Source organism: Galeopterus variegatus, unplaced genomic scaffold (assembly GCF_000696425.1).
Source record: "Galeopterus variegatus unplaced genomic scaffold, G_variegatus-3.0.2 Scaffold642, whole genome shotgun sequence".
NCBI lineage: Eukaryota > Metazoa > Chordata > Mammalia > Dermoptera > Cynocephalidae > Galeopterus > Galeopterus variegatus.
In genome coordinates this window covers 584,875-602,839 of record NW_007726753.1, presented here as the reverse complement: position 1 = coordinate 602,839, position 17,965 = coordinate 584,875, and the positions used below count along the sequence as shown (strand labels likewise).

General features: G+C 33.8%; 1 pseudogene; it reads left to right on the top strand.

Annotated features, from left to right (window-relative positions):
* LOC103589046 overlaps window positions 1–1,659 on the top strand; it is an 18,086-nt pseudogene extending 16,427 nt beyond the window's left edge.
* The last annotated feature ends 16,306 nt before the right edge of the window (window positions 1,660–17,965 follow it).

Below are 17,965 nucleotides of genomic sequence, written 5' to 3'. Positions count from 1 at the left end.
TCAGAAGAAACTCCAATCCTGATTATTATTATTAGGACCCTATGTGTGTACCTGGTATTTGTGAATTTGCAAAATTATTTTAAGATTATGTTGGAAATTTCAAAAGAATTGACTCGGGTCAGGTGTGAAGATATTCGAAGATCCTTATTGTGTGTACTGTACTGGGCACTCACTGATGGAAGTGAAGAGTCACAGATGATCCTGCATTCTTTCTTTCTGATTCTCTGCAGTCAGGACCTGTCATTGTTATCCTTCTGACGTGACTTCCGTGCTGACAGATTGGTCTAAAACATTAAAATTACCACTTTCAAGGCCATCTTGCAGCAGGGGTTGTACTTGAATTATCTACATATTCCAGGCATCTGAAGTGATCTGGGTCCCTTGGAAGGACATGGAGTGATATCTCAGCAAATTGATTCCAGAGGTAGCCTTTTAATTTATGGTCTATATGCATCATCAATATTTACTAAATGGGAAAGTATGATCAAAAAAGCAGATCAAGGACATTTTCTTTTTTAAGTGTTCTCTACTCTCTTTCACATCCTCATTAAGCTAATTTTTGTCACATCTCATGAGTTTTGGTTGCCTTGATAGACTTATGTAAATGGTAGGTCAATTAGAATCATTATATCCATTTAAGAGAAGAGAAAGCAAAGGCCAAGGAGCTTAACTAATTTTATGGTGGCAATAGAGTAGATAACATATTAATGAGTAAAGGAGACACTATGATGTAGGTGATCTGTTAAAATTTAAATGTGCTTGGATGTATGATGTCTGTGACCACGGGCAGAGAAGACAAAAAGATATGAATATCCCTGTTCTTGATTACACTATAACATATTAAATTTAAAAAGTACATACAACTGATTAAAAGTATTTATAAATAATGGATTTATACATTTAATATATTAATATAAAATGTGATGCTTACATATGCTGAGTATGCAAAATCAATTTATTTCATATGTAAATCTAATGGAGATCTAGAATATATAAATATCTCAAATAGTACAATAGAAAAAGTTGATTGAAATATTTCTGCTATTTCACCAGGAACATTCATCGAAATGAGACTACTTGTAATTAATTTAATTGGAGACTCTTAGGGAGACTTTGCTGATGTTTTTATGATGAATAATGGTTCAGTCAGGAGCATCATTTAGCTAGTTAAGACTATGTCAAACAAAAGAGAACACCAGTGATTTCTAATAAGCAACAAATAATTTTGTAATTATTAGAATTATTGAAAAAGAATCCCTATAACCTTTTATATCACTTAGAAAGCAGTTTTATATGTAAAACATATTTTAAAACATTTGTTTATACATTGATTTTTTTCAATGTTTTAAATGACTTTACAGTTGTTAAATACTTTGAATATCACCCATACCAATGTGGTTTTAGGAGATAATCAAACTTGATTTGATTCTATGCTAAAGTGGTGGCAGGGTGTGGGAGTAGAAGAAGCAATTTTGGAAATAAAGGTCCCTTTTGCTGAATCTAAGTATTTTTGTGTTTTTGCTTTTCTTCTTGTTGTAGATTTTGAGCTCCAAAGTGAAAGAAGAACTGAATACAACCAAAAAGCATTTCAGAATAAAGGAGATCATTGTTAATCCTACACTGTGCAGGACAGTGTTTTGTATATCTTTTTTAGTGTAAGTAGTTTGCCTTGTCATCTTCTAACACTTACTAGTTTCAGCGTTATGCTAAGCCTTTTGTGCAAATCAGTAATACCTGATTTGGGGGAATACAACAAAATACCTGATTTGGGGGAATACAACAAAATACAGAAATGCAAAGTAGAAAAGAATAAAATAATCCATATGGAATCAAATATTTGGAAATGGGCTCGTGGGGTAGTTATAATTTATAGAAACTGGAGAAATGGAAAGATCAATATGAAGAGGCAGATCAGACCTCAATAAGATTCCATTAAGTAGTGGGAGAGAGAAAGCTGATTATGTGACAAATTGATCAATCCTATTTGTATTAGAAGGCAGTATAATGGAAAGATTAAGAGCATAATATTTGGTATAAAATATACAAAAAATCAGTTAGTTTGCTGTTGGTGTATAGAAACACTACTAATTTTTGTATGTTGATTTTTTTATCCTGCAACTTCACTGATTTTTTTTTATTGGTTCTAACACTTTTGTTTCAGAATGTTTAGGGTGTTCTACATATAAGATCATCTCACCTGCAAAGAGAGACAATTTAATTTCTTCTTTTCCGATTTGGATGCCTTTCATTTCTTTCTCTTGCCAAAGTGCTGTTACTAGAAATCCCTGTACTATTTTGTATAGCAGTGGAGAGAGTAGACCTCCTTGCCTTGTATCACATCTTAGAAGAAAATCTTTCAGTTTATTATTGTTAAGTGTTAGCTGTGGGATTTACATTTATGGCCTTTATTGCTTTGAGGTAAGTCCCTTCTATCCATAATATGTTGAGAGTTTTCATCATGAAAGCATGTTGAATTTTGTCACATGCTTTTTCTGCATCTATAGAGATGAGCATGTGATTTCTGTATTTTGTTCAGTTAATGTGGTATATCATGGTGATTGATTTGCATGGTTCTGCATATGCTGAACCATTCTTGTATTCAAGGGATAAATCTCACTTGATCATGGTGAATAATTTTTTTAAAATGCTGTTTCATTTGTCTTGATATTTTGTTGAGGATTTTGGCATCAATTTTCATCAGGAATAGTTGCCTACAGTTTTTTTAAAATTTTGGGGTCTTTGTCTGGCTTTCATATCAAGGTGATGTTGGCCTCATAAAATGGGTTTAGAAGTGTTCCCTATTCAAGTTTTTGAAAGAATTTAAGAATTATTAGTGTTAATTCTTTTAAAAATGTTTGGTAAAATTCACTTGTGAAGCTATCTCCTCCTGAATTTTTCTTTGCTTTCAGAGGTTTTGATTACTGATTCAATCTTCTTGTTTGTTATTGGTCTATTTAGACTTTATATTTCTTTTAGATTCATCTTGACAGGTTATATGTTTCTAGGACTCTATCTATTTTTTCTAATTTGTCAAATTTGTTCATATATCATTGTTTATAATAATTCTTTATCTGTTTCTTTTCAGTGGTATCCATTGTAATGTCTCCTCTCTCATTTCTGATTATATTTATTTGGGTCTTCTCTCTTTTTTACTTAGTATAGATAGACATTATTTTTTCAAAAAACTAACTCTTTTTTATTGAAATGTAATAGATTACATATATCTGTGGAATCATACCGATACCTGTGTAGAATATCAATACCTGTGTGCGATATGTGATGCTCAAATTAGAGTAATTAGTATATTCAACATTATACAATGTGATCTTTTTTTTGGTTCTTTACCAATTTCTTGCTAACTCCCCTCCCTCTTCCCCTTTCCCACCTCTGGTAACCTCAGTTCTGCTCTCTTCTTTTGAAAATTCAATGTATTATTGTGATTATTGTATCTTTCTTTCTATTTTTTTAATGTATTTATTTATCTCCCACTTATGAGTGAGGACGTGCAGTATTTCTCTTTCTGTGCCTGGCTTATTTCACTTAACATAATTTTCTCTAAGTTCATCCATGTTGCTGTTAATGGTAGAATTTCATTCTTTTTTATGGCAGAGTAGTATTTCATTGTGAATATGTACCACATTTTCGTTATCCAGTTATCCATCAATGGACATTTATGTTATTTTCATAACTTTTGAAAGCTTTTTCATAACTTTTCATAGCTTTTGGCTATGGAAAACAGAGCTGTGATAAACATGGGAGTGCAAGCATTCTTTTGACATGATTTCCATTCCTTTGGGTATATACCGAGCAGTGGGATTACTGGGTCATGTGGCAGTTCTATCTGTAGTTGTTTGAGGAAACTCCATACTGTTTTTCATAATGACTACAATAATTTACAGTCCCACCAACAGTGTAGGAGAGTTCCCCATTCTTTGCCCCCTCACCAGAATTTGCTATTCCCTGTCTTTTTGATTCTAGCCTGTATAATGGGGGTGAGATGATATGTCAATGTGGTTTTGATTAGCATTTAACTGATTCTTAGTGATGAGATTTTTTCATGTGTTTGTTGGCCATCTGTATATCTTCCTTTGAGAAAGGACTAGTAGGCTCATTTGCCCATTTTTAAATCAGGCTACTTGTTTTTTACTGATATTTGAGTTCCTTTTACATTCTGGATATTAAACCCTTGTCAGATGCATGGTTTGCAAATATTTTCTCCATTTGTGTAGGTTGTCTTTTCACTTTGTTAATTGTTTCTTTTGCTGTGCAGAAGTATTTTAGTTTGATATAATCCCATCTATTTTTTTTTCTTTTGTTGTTTGTGGTTTGGGGGTCTTATTGATAATATCTTTGCCCAGTCCTACATCCTGAAGTGTTTCCCCTATATATTTTTTAGGAGTCTTACAGTTTCAGGTCTTATATTTAAATCTTTAATCTATTTTGAGATGATTTTAGTATATGACAAAAGATACAGGTCTACTTTCACTCTTCTATATATGAATGTCCATTTTTCCCAGCACCATTTATTGAAGAGACAGTCTTTTCCCCAATGTATATTCTTGGTGCCTTTGTTGAGGATAATTTGGCTATAAGAATGTGGGTTGATTTCTGGGTTCTCCATTCTGGTCCATTTATTCTGTGTCAGTGCTATGTTGTTTTGGTTACCAGAGCTTTATAGTATAATTAGAAGTCAGTTAGCATAAGGCCTCTGGCTTTATTTGTTTTGCTCAGAATTTCTTTGGCTATTTGGGGTCTTTTGATGTTCCATAAGAATGTTAGGATTGTTTTTTCTATATCTGTGAAGAATGTTATTGCTATTTTGATGAGGATTGCACTGAATCTGTAGATTTATTTGAGTAAAATGGACATTTTCATAATGTTAATTCTTCTATTTCAAGAGAATGGAATGTCTTTCCACCTTTTTGTGTCCTCTTTAATTTCTTTCAGCAGTGATTTTTATTTTATTCCCAGGCTTTTTTGTTTTTGTTTTTGTTTTTGGTGATTATTGTAAGTAAGCTTACTTTCTTTCTTTCTTTTTTCTGCTAGTTCATTGTTGGAGTGTAAAAACACTACAAACTTTGTGTGTTAATATTGTATCCTGCAACTGTACTGAAATAATTTGTCAGCTCTAAGAGTTTTTTGATAGAGTCTTTAGGTTTTTCTTTATATGGTTCATGTCATCTGCAAATAAGGATAATTTGACTTCATCTTTTCCAATCTGGATGCCCTTTATTTCTTTCTCTTTCCTGATTCCTTTGGCTAGTACTTCCAATAATATGTTAAGGAGAGAGTGGGCATCTTTACTGTGTTTCTTTTCTTAAGGGACAGGCTTTCAGCTTTTCTGCATTCAGAATGATATTGGTGATGGTTTTATCATGTATGACTTTTATTGTGTTGAGATATTTTCCTTGTATGCATAATTTGCTGAGAGTCTTTATTAGGAAGGGATGTTTAATTTTGTCAAATGGTTTTTCTGCATTGAGAAAATCATATGGTTTTTGTCCTTGATTTTGTTGATGTGGTGTATCACATTTATTGAATTGCATATGTCAAACCTACCTTGCATCCCTGGGATGAATCCTACTTGGTCATGGTGTATAATTTTTTTTGATGTGTTTATATATTCTGTTCACTAATATTTTGTTGATGATGTTTGCATTGATGTTCATCAAAGGTATTGGCATGCAGTTATTTTGTTGTATCTTTGTGTAGTTTTGGTATCAGGGTAGTCCTGGCCTCACAGAATGAGCTTGGGAGAATGGCCTATGTTTAAATTTTTTTGAATAGTTTGAAAGGAATTGGTATTAATTCTTCTCTAAAGGTTTGGTGGAATTCAGCAGTAAAACCAACAGTTCCTGAACTTTTCTTTTTCTTAGCAGAAACCCTACAGCCATAAGAGTATGGGATGATATAGTCAAAAGACTGAAAGAAAAAAACTGACAGCCAAGAATACTGTAACTGGCAAGGCTGTCTTTCAGAAATGAAGGGGAAATTGTGTATTTCCCAGACAAACAAAAGCTACAGGAGTTCATCACAACATAGCCAGCTCTGCAAAAAATCCTTAAGGGATTCCTGCAGCTAGAACCCCCCAAATGGTAATCACCACCATGGATACCCAAGAAAGAACAAACACAACTGGTAGAGCAGATATGCAAAAGAGAAAGAGAAAGAAACAATACCATCAACTCAAAAAACCAATGGGCACTGAAGACAAGCAATAAAAGGGAAAGAAAGGAACAGAGTGTATTTAAATCAACCACATGCACAAAAAATTAAGTGTCAGGAGTAAAACAATACCTTTCAGTAACAACCCTAAATGTAAATGGATTAAATTCCCCACTCAAAAGACACAGACTGACTGATTGGATTAAAAGGCTAGACTCAACTATATGCTGTCTACCAGGGACTCACCTCACCTGGAAAGACACACACAGAATAAAAGTGAGGGGATGGAAAAAGGTATACCATGCACATAGGAACCAAAAATGAGCAGGAATAGCTATTCTTATATTGGATAAAATAGACTTTAACCAAAAACTGTAAAAGGAGACAAAGAAGGCCATTATATAATGGTAAAGGGATCTATCCAGAAAGAATACATGATGGCCATGAATATATATCCACCCAACACCAGAGCACCCAAATATATAAAGCAAACACTAATGGAACTAAAGAAAGAGATAGATCCCAATAAGATGATAGTTGGGGACCTGAGTACCCCTCTCTCAACATTGGACAGATCATCTAGGCAACAAATCAACAGAGAAACACAGGACTTAAACTCCACTTTAGCCCAGTTGAACCCAGCAGATATCTACATAACATTTCATCCAACAACAACAGAATATACATTCTTCTTATCAGTGCATGGAACATTCTTCAGGATAGACCACATGTTAGGCCACAACTAAGTCTCAACAAATTAAAAAAAATATTGAAATCATTTCAAGTATCTTTTCAGATGACAACAGATTTTTTTTTTCCCCTTTTTGTCTTTTTTCGTGACCGGCAACGGATCGCAACCCTCAGTGTCGCGCCCGTACCGGACCGGGACCGGCCACGGGATCGCAACCCTCGGTGTTGCCCCCGCCCCTCACTCAGCCAGTGAGCGGCCGGTCTGTATGTGGGATCCGAACCCTCGGCGGGAGCGCCACTGCGCTTCCCAAGTGGCGCACTATAGCAGAGCGCCACCGGGCCAGCCCCAGATGACAACAGATTAAAAGTAGAAATCAATAGCAAGAGAAATTCTGGAAACTATACAAACATATGGAAAGTAAAACATTATGCTCCTGAATGATCAATGGGTCCAAGAAGAAATTAAAGAGGAAATAAAAAAAATTCTTGAAATTAATGAAAATAAATACACATTATACCAGAACTGTGGAAAACAGCAAAAGCAGTACTGTGAGAGAAGTTCAGTGCAATAAATGCTGGCATCAAAAAATAGAAAGATTTCAAATAACCTAATAGTATATCTCAAGGAACTAGAAACACAGGAACAATTCAAGCCCAAAATTAGTAGATGGAAAGAAATAATTAAGAATAGAGCATAACTAAATGAAATAGAAACCCCCAAATGATACAAAATATCTATGAAACCAGAGGTTGATTTTTGAGAATTTAAACAACATACATGTACCATTAGCTAGGCTAACTAAAAAAAGAAGATAAAAGACCCAAATAAAAAAATCAGAAATGGAAAAGGAGACATTACAACTGATACCCCAGAAATACAAAGAATCATTAGAGACTATTATAAACAGCTATATGCCAACAAATATGAAAACCAGATAAATTTCTGAACACACAGAAACTACCAAGACTGAACTAAGAAGACAGAAAATCTGAACAGATCAATAACAAGCAATGAAATTGAAGAAATAATGAACAGTCTCCAAAGAATGAAAAAGAAAGTTCTTAGTCCTTAGTTTCATTGTTTTTTCCCATTGTTTTTCTAATTCTCTATTGCATTTATTTTTCCTCCAATATTTACTGTTTTCTTTCTTCTGCTAACTCTGGGCTTGGTTTTCTTTTTCTAATTCATTCAGATGAAAAGTTAGTTTTTTTTTTTATTTGAGTTCTTCTTTTTTAATGTAGGCATTTGCCACTATAAACTTCCCTCTTTGTACTGCTTTTTCTGTATGCCATAAGTTTTGGTATGTTTTGTTTTTATTTAGCTCAAAAATTTTTCTAGTTTCTCTTTTGATTTCTTCTTTTAACCAATGTTTGTTTAAGAGTGTTATATAGTTCCCAACATTTGTGAGTTTTCCTGATTTCCTTTTTTACTCATTTCTACTTTAATTTCATTGTGGTTGGAAAAAATACTTGATTTCAATTTTATCATATTTGTTAAGACTTATTTTATTACCTAGGATGTGATCTGTCATAGAGGATGTTTTGTGCATACTTGAAAAGCATTCATGTTCTGCTGCTGTTGAATGAAATGTTGTGTTTATGTACATTAGGTCCTTTTGATCTGTAGTCTTTTTTAAGTCCTCCATTTCCTTACTCATTTTCTGTCTGGATAACATATTAATTGTCAAAAATTGGGGTATTGAAGTCTCCTACTGTTATTGGATTACTGTCTATTTTAGCCTTCAGATTCATCAATGTTTGCTTTAATATATTTAGGTGCCCTGATGTTGGATGCATATATATTTGTAATAGTTATATCTTTCTACTGAATTGGCCATTTTATCATTATGTAATGACCTTCTTTATATCTTGTGACAGTTTTCACTTAAAAGTTAGTTTCTCTGATATACAGTATAACCATTCCTGCTCTTTTTTGGTTGCCATTTGCATGGAATATATATTTCCAGCCCTTCACTTTAAGCCTATGAGCAGCCTTAAATCTGAAGAGAGTCTCTTATAGATTGCATATAGTTGAGCAAATTTTTTTTTTTTTCCTTTTTGTCTTTTTTCGTGTCCGGCAATGGATCACAACCCTCAGTGTTGCGCCCGTACCAGACCGGGACTGGCAACGGGATCGCAACCCTCGGTGTTGCTCCCACACCTCACTCAGCCAGTGAGCGGGAACCGGTCTGTATGTGGGATCTGAACCCTCAGCAGGAGTGCCACCGCGTTCCCAAGTGGCGCACTGTAGCAGTGCACCACCGGGCCAGCCCCTGAGCAAATTTTTTATATCCATTCAGCTACTGTACATCTTTTGATTGGTGAGTTTAATTCATTTACATTTAAAGTAATTATTAATAGGTAAAGATGTGCTATTTTACTAATTGCTTTCAATCTGTGTTATTGTTCTCTTATTTCTCTCTGCTTATTACATATCTTTGTGTTTTTTTATTGTTGTTATATGTGTGATTTATTTTTTCTTTTGTGCATTTACTATCAGCTTTTTCTTTGTGTTTACTAAGAGGCATGAATCAAAACTCTTACAGTTACAATAGTCTATTTTAAACTGCTAATAACTTAACTTCAATTATATATGAAAGCTCTAATCATTTACTCCCCCGCAACACTTTATGTTATTGATGTCAAAGTTTATCTCTTTCTACCTTTGTATCCACTAATAACTTTTTCTGATTATAGTTGTTATTAATTCTTTTTATTAGTATCACGACAATTTTAAATGGATTAAATACGTGAAACAGAAGACCTAGATCATCAGAGGTGTGGTGGGTAAATCTGAAAATTTGTGGAAGTACTTGAGACACATAAGGCAATTAGTAAATGATAGTCTCACTTTAATTAATTAATTTACTTAGAATAAAACTGTTATTTAAGTGCTTTATAGGTTTCTTGTGGGCATTGATGTTAGGTACTTTGAATGCAAAAATCATTTGAGCATTAATCTCAATTCATGAAACTAACACACATGACTCTTTGGTACCATTTGCTAGGTTTCTCTGGTCAACTCATGGTACAAGGTTTTTCCCATCAATTCTATCTCCATTCTCCTTATATTAAAGTCTTAAAGATTTTTTTTTTTTTTTTGTCTTTTGTCTTTTTCCGTGTCCGGCAACGGATCGCAACCCTCAGTGTTGCCCCCGTACCGGACCGGGGACCGGCAACGGGATCTCAACCCTCGGTGTTGCTCCCGCGCCTCGCTTAGCCAGTGAGCGGGAACCGGTCTGTATGTGGGATCTGAACCCTCGGGCGGGAGCGCCGCCGGGCTTCCCAAGCGGCGCACTATCCAGTGCACCACCGGGCCGGCCCAAGTCTCAAAGATTTTTAACCTCCATATACACTTTATATCTTTCCCTTGCTCTGTTCCCTATCAGTAGGTAGTCTGATCTCTATAATTTTTCTTTCTCAAGCTGTCTTACTATCTGTCTTGCAGCTGATTTGGCCAATGGAAGCCAAAATAATGAGTTTGGAGGTCAGGTGGTATATGGTGGCCAAAGTATTTCTCTCCACTTATTTGATTTGGTTGTTTCTATAGAAACAGATAAGCCTCAGGCAGCAGCTGTGGCTTGTCAGTGATGGCCTGTAGTAGAACAGACCCTTCGAATTTCCAACTTCTGCTGGATTGCCTTCATTCCTGGTCAATGATAATCTTCTCCCTGTCTCTTCAGTTTAAGGGTTTTAGTGTTTGTAAACTCTGTTTTTTGTTTTGTTTTGTTTATTTTTGCTTTGTTTGTTTTTGTTGTTGTATTACCAACCCCTTTTTAGTTTCTCAGTTCTTTCAGTTTCAGTTTTAATAGTGTTCTGAATTGTAGTCCCTCTGTTGTAAATACCTAATATACTTCCCCTTTGCTTAGTTAGACACTACTTACACAAAATTAAATTCCAGATAATTGACTGGTGGTAAGTATTTAGAAAATGTTTGTAAAATAAATGAATAAATAAGTAAATAAATGTTGACCCAATCTCAACTTTGTTCCTAAAATATTTTCTGCAGAGATGTCCATTTTGCACCTTAGTATTTTTCTCCTGGGGAAGACATCTCTTGCAGCTTTATTCTGCATAATTATAGCCGTTACAAATGAACTCTCACCAAAAATACTCAGGTAATAAAACAACCTTCAAATGGTTCCTCTTGATAATATTTGCTAAATACTACTGGAATTTCTTGTAAATTTAAGTGAGTAAAATAAAATTTACTTTCAAAGGTACTTCAACAAATTTTCAGAAACAAATGGCTGGGATTTGCACAGCCCTTGGCAGAATTTTTTAGCAGACTAAATTATTCTGCAATGTTTTCCCAATTTTCTTTACATTGCCATTTTGCCAAAGCCTTTAGTCATGCAGAGATTTCAGGGTAAAGTTTAAAATTGTCTTTCTACTCTACCTCTCCAATCTTAGAATAATAACCTACCTACTTGTTTCATAGCCTCCTTGGCAGTCCAAAGAGTCCCTTTGTGTAAATTTTAAAAAGATGGACCTTCCTGAACACATTTTCATCTGCAAAAACAAAATATTGTGCAATAAGTGGACAAAACTATGATGACTTAGTGGTTAGTACTGCACACAACCATAAGCTGTACTCCTGTGTCTAACATGATTAGTGCTTCATGTTTAAGATTTCCTTTCCTACACAGAAACTTAGCCACTATGCTTGTTTGTCAAGACTAATACTCATCTCAGTGTTCTTCACTAGTGCATTCTCAGTTATCCTCCATCATTGAAGAAAGTTCTATTTTCAATAGAGAATCCTGAAAAAATTTTCATAATCCAGTACATTTAAAATGTAATGGCAGAATTTCAGATAACATGGCCAAGAAAAATGTGAAAAATACCTATTTTACTTATTGCTTTTGGGGAGAATTTTTAAAAAATTTTACTTTAATTATTTTGCTGCAGATTTTTAGTTTAATATTTCTATTAATGTTACACGACTTCAGTTAACCATGGCAAACTCTTCTATTACTGTTACCAAGTACTTTATGCTATATGAAGATAAAATTCTTAATTACTAATTGTCATTTCATGCTTCTTCATTCATCTGAGAGAAAGAAATCTTGAGAAGAAATGTTTTTCTGTATACCTTCGGGGATTCCATTCCCTTAGGGCAGAGAACATACTATGTTTTCTCTTTTTTTCAGAGAACTTACTGAAATTCCCAGCATGTTATGTTATAAATCAATATGGTAACAAGCATAAAGCATTGGATTTACATGAAAAAATTAAATTAAAAAACCCACTTTATTGCAGTACAATTGACGTATAAAAAACTGTATATACTTAATGTATAAAATTTGATAAGTTTGAGGATATGTATACTCCTGTAAAATCATCACTACCACCAAGATTATAAACTTACCTATCACCTCACCAAATATATTATTTATTATTATTGCTATTATTATTATTTGTATAAGAATACTTAACATAATATAAATTCTCTCAGCAGATTTTAAGTATAAGAGTATTGTTAGCTATAGGTACCATACCGTACAGTAGATCTTCAGAACTTACTTATATTGCATAAGTGAAACTTTGTATCCTTTAACAATCACTTTCCCATTTCCCTTCCCCCCAGCTCTACATTGCTGTGTGTGTACTGCTGAGTGCCTTTGTGGTCTTGACCAGTTTCCTTAACCTCTTTGAGGTTCAATTTTCTTTTTTATAAAATAATAACCACAATATATGTCCACTTATTATGATATGGATTTTTGTGGAAATCCAATGAGAAGTGAGCTGTTAAGGTAACTCAAGCTATTTATTGGATGGAGTTGAGAAAGTTACCTTATTTTTTAAAATTTTACTTCCTGAGATACATATTCTATAATAAAATTGGAACTCATTTTCTATAAGAAAAATTTCATAAGTGAATATTATGGAATCCTTAATCTCTCTTTATAATATTGATACTAAAACTTACAGTGAGCATTCATGTGTATTGTATAGGGTTGCCAGATTTGGCTGAAAAAGAAAAAAAGAAATACAATATGGGACAACTAGCTAAATTCACATCTTAGATAGACAATATTTTCTTTAGCATATATTGACAAATAAGTAAATACATATCGCATGGTGCCTACTTATACTAGAACATTAATTGTTGTTTATCTGAAATTCAAATTTAACATATGTTTTGTCAGGTAATCCCAATATTGTCCTATGTAACCTTTGAATGAATATATGTTTTTTTCTATTGTATGGAAGAGAAAACTGAAAATCACATATAGGTTGATATTCTTTGTAAAACAAAGAAACATTACTTCAAACTCTTTATGGTATGGCTGAAAAAATAATACAGTTACGTCTCAAATGGAAACAGTGCATTATATGGGATCTGTTAACAAGCGTTTAGTATATGTTGACAGCGAAATAATTGAATTCACAGTTCAAATTCTTGAAGAAATGCTTTTCTCTTTAAAGGTCAACTCTACAGAGCATTTATCAATTTGCTGGGAGATCAGCAACAGCATTTTCTGCTTTAGTATTTATAACTGGAAAATATTTTGTACATCTTCCCATGATTCTCTATGGGACCTTCCCCATAGTGGCCACTGGAGACTTTTCATTTTCCACTTCCTGACACCATCAAGGACATAGAGAAAAGGTAAGCTCCTTTGTTGCCCTTTTGTGTGAATCTAGGCTCTGTAATTATAAGATGATTTAGTAGAACATTGAAGGCTATTATGAATTCTAATTTTATAAAGCTGAAGAATAGAATATTCTGGTTAATGTTTCTAATTTCCTATGTGGTAATACATGAAGGCATTTTATGTGATATGCATCTGCAATTTACATTTACAGTAATTTTATATGCATTATATAAATGTGCAATATTTATGTATACATGTAAATAAAATACTCCTTAATATCTTTATATAATTTTACAAGTACAAAGTGACTTTATGTGCAACATTTTACGTATTTCTTGAATTAGAATGTGTATTACATGTGAGAAAATTGAAGATTACTGAGCGTAAGGAATTTTTTTTTATAACCAGAAAGCCAGACAGTGAAAGAGCTGGAAATAGAGCCCAGATCATTTGAATCGAAATCTTACATCTTTCCACTTTTACAAATGAGTTTAAACATCATGTATTAAATATTATCACTGTAATTGCTTACTCAAATTTTATCCTACTCAAATATTTGTAACATAGCTTTTATATGACAGTAAATGAAAAAGGAATATCATGGCTATTTATGTTTATGTATAACTAAATTTAAGTGATTGGTTGTGTGATAATTTATGAATCATCAAAGCTTTTAAAATGAGTTTGGTTGTGGATATCCTAGAAGCAGGTAAACTATGAAAGGAATATTTTGAGGTCTTTGATCAAGAGTATTGTTACGCCCTGAAACATGAAGTGTAATCATTGATCTGAGGAACTCTGAGGAAATGCTAATAAACATTTCTGTGCTGTGCCATCACCAGTGAAAAGTTACTGAGCACGCTTAGGAGAATCTACTTTGTTTTTTTCCATTTAATTATTATTGATACCTGCGAAGGTATGCAGTATTATTTTAACTATTGTAGAGATGAAGAACTTGAGTATGAGAGAGGGTAAGTTGTACAAGGTTGCACATGTAGGAACTATTAAAGTTTGAACTTAATGCACGCATTTGAACTTAGAGGAGTGGGCAGGAAGCAGTCCCAGGTCCACATGGGGTTCCAAAAGGGGATTGATGATAATCATTAAATGAAACATAAGAGTAAGTAGGAGACAGATTCTTAGAAGTCTGAGGAACACATAAAGCAAATAGCATTAGCAGGGATGTATGAATTCTAAGGCAATATATTAAAGCCCTGTGGGCAAAAGCCTGTACTTAGGTCAATGTGAACACTTGACTGAATTCATATAAATAAGTCAGTCCATTTGAGCATAAACAATAATTTTGGGGGTGCTGGTTGATACTGGCATCAAAAAAAGGAATTTTCCATAACCATTTAAAGAATCCATAACATTAAACACAAAAATACATAGTTTATGTGCTTTCTAAATTTCCCAATGTAAAGCCTTATTTTCATTCTAGAACTTTGATATCTCAGATATATGGTAAGAAAACTGTATTTGCAACAAATGTAAGGACATGAATTCAGCAAATCTTGCAAAAATTCTTGTATTTTATTCACTCAATGCCAATGCAAATGTGCCAAGATTTTCCTTAAGGTAAAACATATATACAGACAATCTATGGGTGACAAGTGTGTTTGTATTATCTCCACATGACTGATCTTTTTCCAACAAAAGTTTATTTCATACTTAACCTGTTTAGAACATTGATATAAGTATATTTCTTTTTTGGCCTATGTTCTCACTTTATAACTCTGTGGTTGACCTTAGAGCACCACTTTGAACTTCATCATGGGAAAGTAGCTTAGTTTTGTCTTAGTTTTAATTAAACTTTATAGTTTAGGCCTACTTTTTTTAGACCTACTTTTGTGGTATGCTCTAAAGAAGAATCTGATATCCAAAATGGCACCTTAGAGAAATGATAAGATAATGTCTAAAGTTTGCTAACGGAAGAACTGGTGGCATGCCAAGTGTGCACTGCACTAGTCCCAACTTTTGATACAGTTTTCATGTGAAGGTGAAATCAATGCTTCGTGTTTCATACTATCTTCTTTAAAGGACTGGGTATCCTTATTGAGAGTAAATAATGGTAAAATTATGCAGAAGGTAAGAAAATGGGCACGGGATTAGAAGTGAAAAGCTCCTGGATTTTAATTCCAAACCTGCTTTAAGTAACTGTGTAAACATGAGCAAGTTACATGAAATCTCAGAGCCTCATTTTGGCCATCTTTAAAAAGGAAATGCTAATTTAGGGTTACTTCCAAGATGTTGAGGAGTATTAATGCATGTGTAAGAGAGATGTATAAACCTGTAGTGCAGTACAAATCAAATTTAATGTTCCTAAATTTCTCCCAGGTCCACTGCTACCACTCATTTGTTTATCTTTTGTTTCTTCAATTCCAGGAACAGGTTTAGGAACAAGAGCACCAGAAAAAAACAAAGAAAAGACCTCCTGGAAACCACTGAGTGCTAAGTAGACTGAATATACCTACAGAGTAGAAGAGCTAGACATATTTTCACATAATTTCAACAATGTTTTATTCTTCTCTGTAACCTTGTGCCTTGGCCTTTGATGGGCATTTACTAACACGGTTATTAAATAAATGATTTGCAAAAGTAAATCTCTCAGTGAAAAAACCATAATATAGATTTGAAACTTATGGAATTATTAAATATTGGAGATCAGATTTCTCACAAAAAATGGAAGACAAATCAGTTCAGTAAAAAGTTTGTCTTGGAATTAAATGGAACAGGATCTGCTTAAAATTGGAAGTTGAAGACAAAGAGTCTAAGAAGCACTTTAATTCATATTCCATGTTTGTCATTAGACATGCATATTTTGAGTTGAGAATTCTGATGAGAATAAGCATAGGAGAGTTATTGAATATGACAAATAATGTGATCATCACTTGGAGGATGCAGGTACTGCTCCGAGTCTTCAATTAAAGGAGAGTTCTTTAAAAAAAAACAACCTTTTACTGCCTGTCACATATAAGTTCAACATTTCAAAATTTCTAGACACATTATGGAAATAGAATAATAATAAGACTGGAGTTGAGCAATATTATGGTTAGGGGTCATAAATTCGACCATTCTTCCCTTTTTGCATAGTGACCAATGACTAAACATTATGTTAAGTTGAGAGTCATATCAGTGAGCAAGCAGATGGAAAAGCTTGTGACCAGTATACATTCTCCCATCGAAGGCCTTTGATAAAGGCTGGATTGGAAGAACCAAATTAAGTATGATCATAAGCCTTGTGTTTTCGACACTCCCTAAAAGACATGGGTATGTTAATGAGCTATCTTTCCCAGCCGATGTAGATTATAGGCCTGCCTCATAAGCTCCACACAACACAAAACAGGAAGAAAAAACGGTGAACATGGACATTAGAAGCAAAAGTGATGTCAAAGTGAATGCTTTTGCCAAGTTCAGGAGGTATAAAGAAAGATTAGAGGCTCCTTTTCCCCCTTTGAGATATGAGAAATTTACAATCAATAAACTATTTCTTATTGTCTACATGTTTTCAAAAATAAGATAGCTATGCCTCCTCCCTTGAAGATAATGAAAGAGTTTAGAGAGAGTACATACTATTCATTTTTAGCACCTAGTTCTTTATGTGTGTGGAGGCTCATGTAGAAAATCTGTTTACTAATCCATTCTGTAAACATACTAATTTTTAGATTCATCCATGTTACTCTGTATATCAATAGTTTGTTCTTTTCTTAAGTTGCAGAATAATAATGAATTGTGTGAATACACCACAATCTATTCATTCTCTCGTCGATGGGCATTTGAATTGTTTCTGGTGTTCACCTATTAATAATAAAGCTTGCAGTAATATTACTGTAATATTATTTTGGGGACCCATATATTAATTTTTCTTGGATATTTACCTAGTAATAGAACTGCTAAGGTTTGTAATAAGTTTATGTTTAACTTTATTAGAAGCTATCATTTTTTTCAAGTGGTTTCACTAAACATACATGTAAGCTCACAAGACATAGCCTGCAAATTAAATGTGCTTCACCCAGGGAAAGGTACACTAAGACAGAAGAAGTGCTAATAGAAAGAGTCAGAAATATAGGGTCTAGAGTCTCTGGCCATACAGCATAAGGAGAAGGGTTTGCTTTCAGGATGTTTCCTTTCACTCAAGTGGTTTCACTAAACATACATGTAAGCTCACAAGATGTAGCCTGCAAATTAAATGTGCTTCACCCAGGGAAAGGTACACTAAGACAGAAGAAGTGCTAATAGAAAGAGTCAGAAATATAGTGTCTAGAGTCTCTGGCCATACAGCATAAGGAGAAGGGTTTGCTTTCAGGATGTTTCCTTTCATGGTCTGCTATGGTTTGAATGTTCGTCCCCTCTAACATTCATGTTGAAATTTAATTGTGATTGTAACAGTATAAAGAGGCGAGACCTTTAAGACGTGATTAGGCCATGATGGTTCCACCCTCATTAGTGGGACTAATGGTGTTATAAAACGGCAAGTTTGGCCTCCTTTTTTCTCTTTTTGCCCTTCT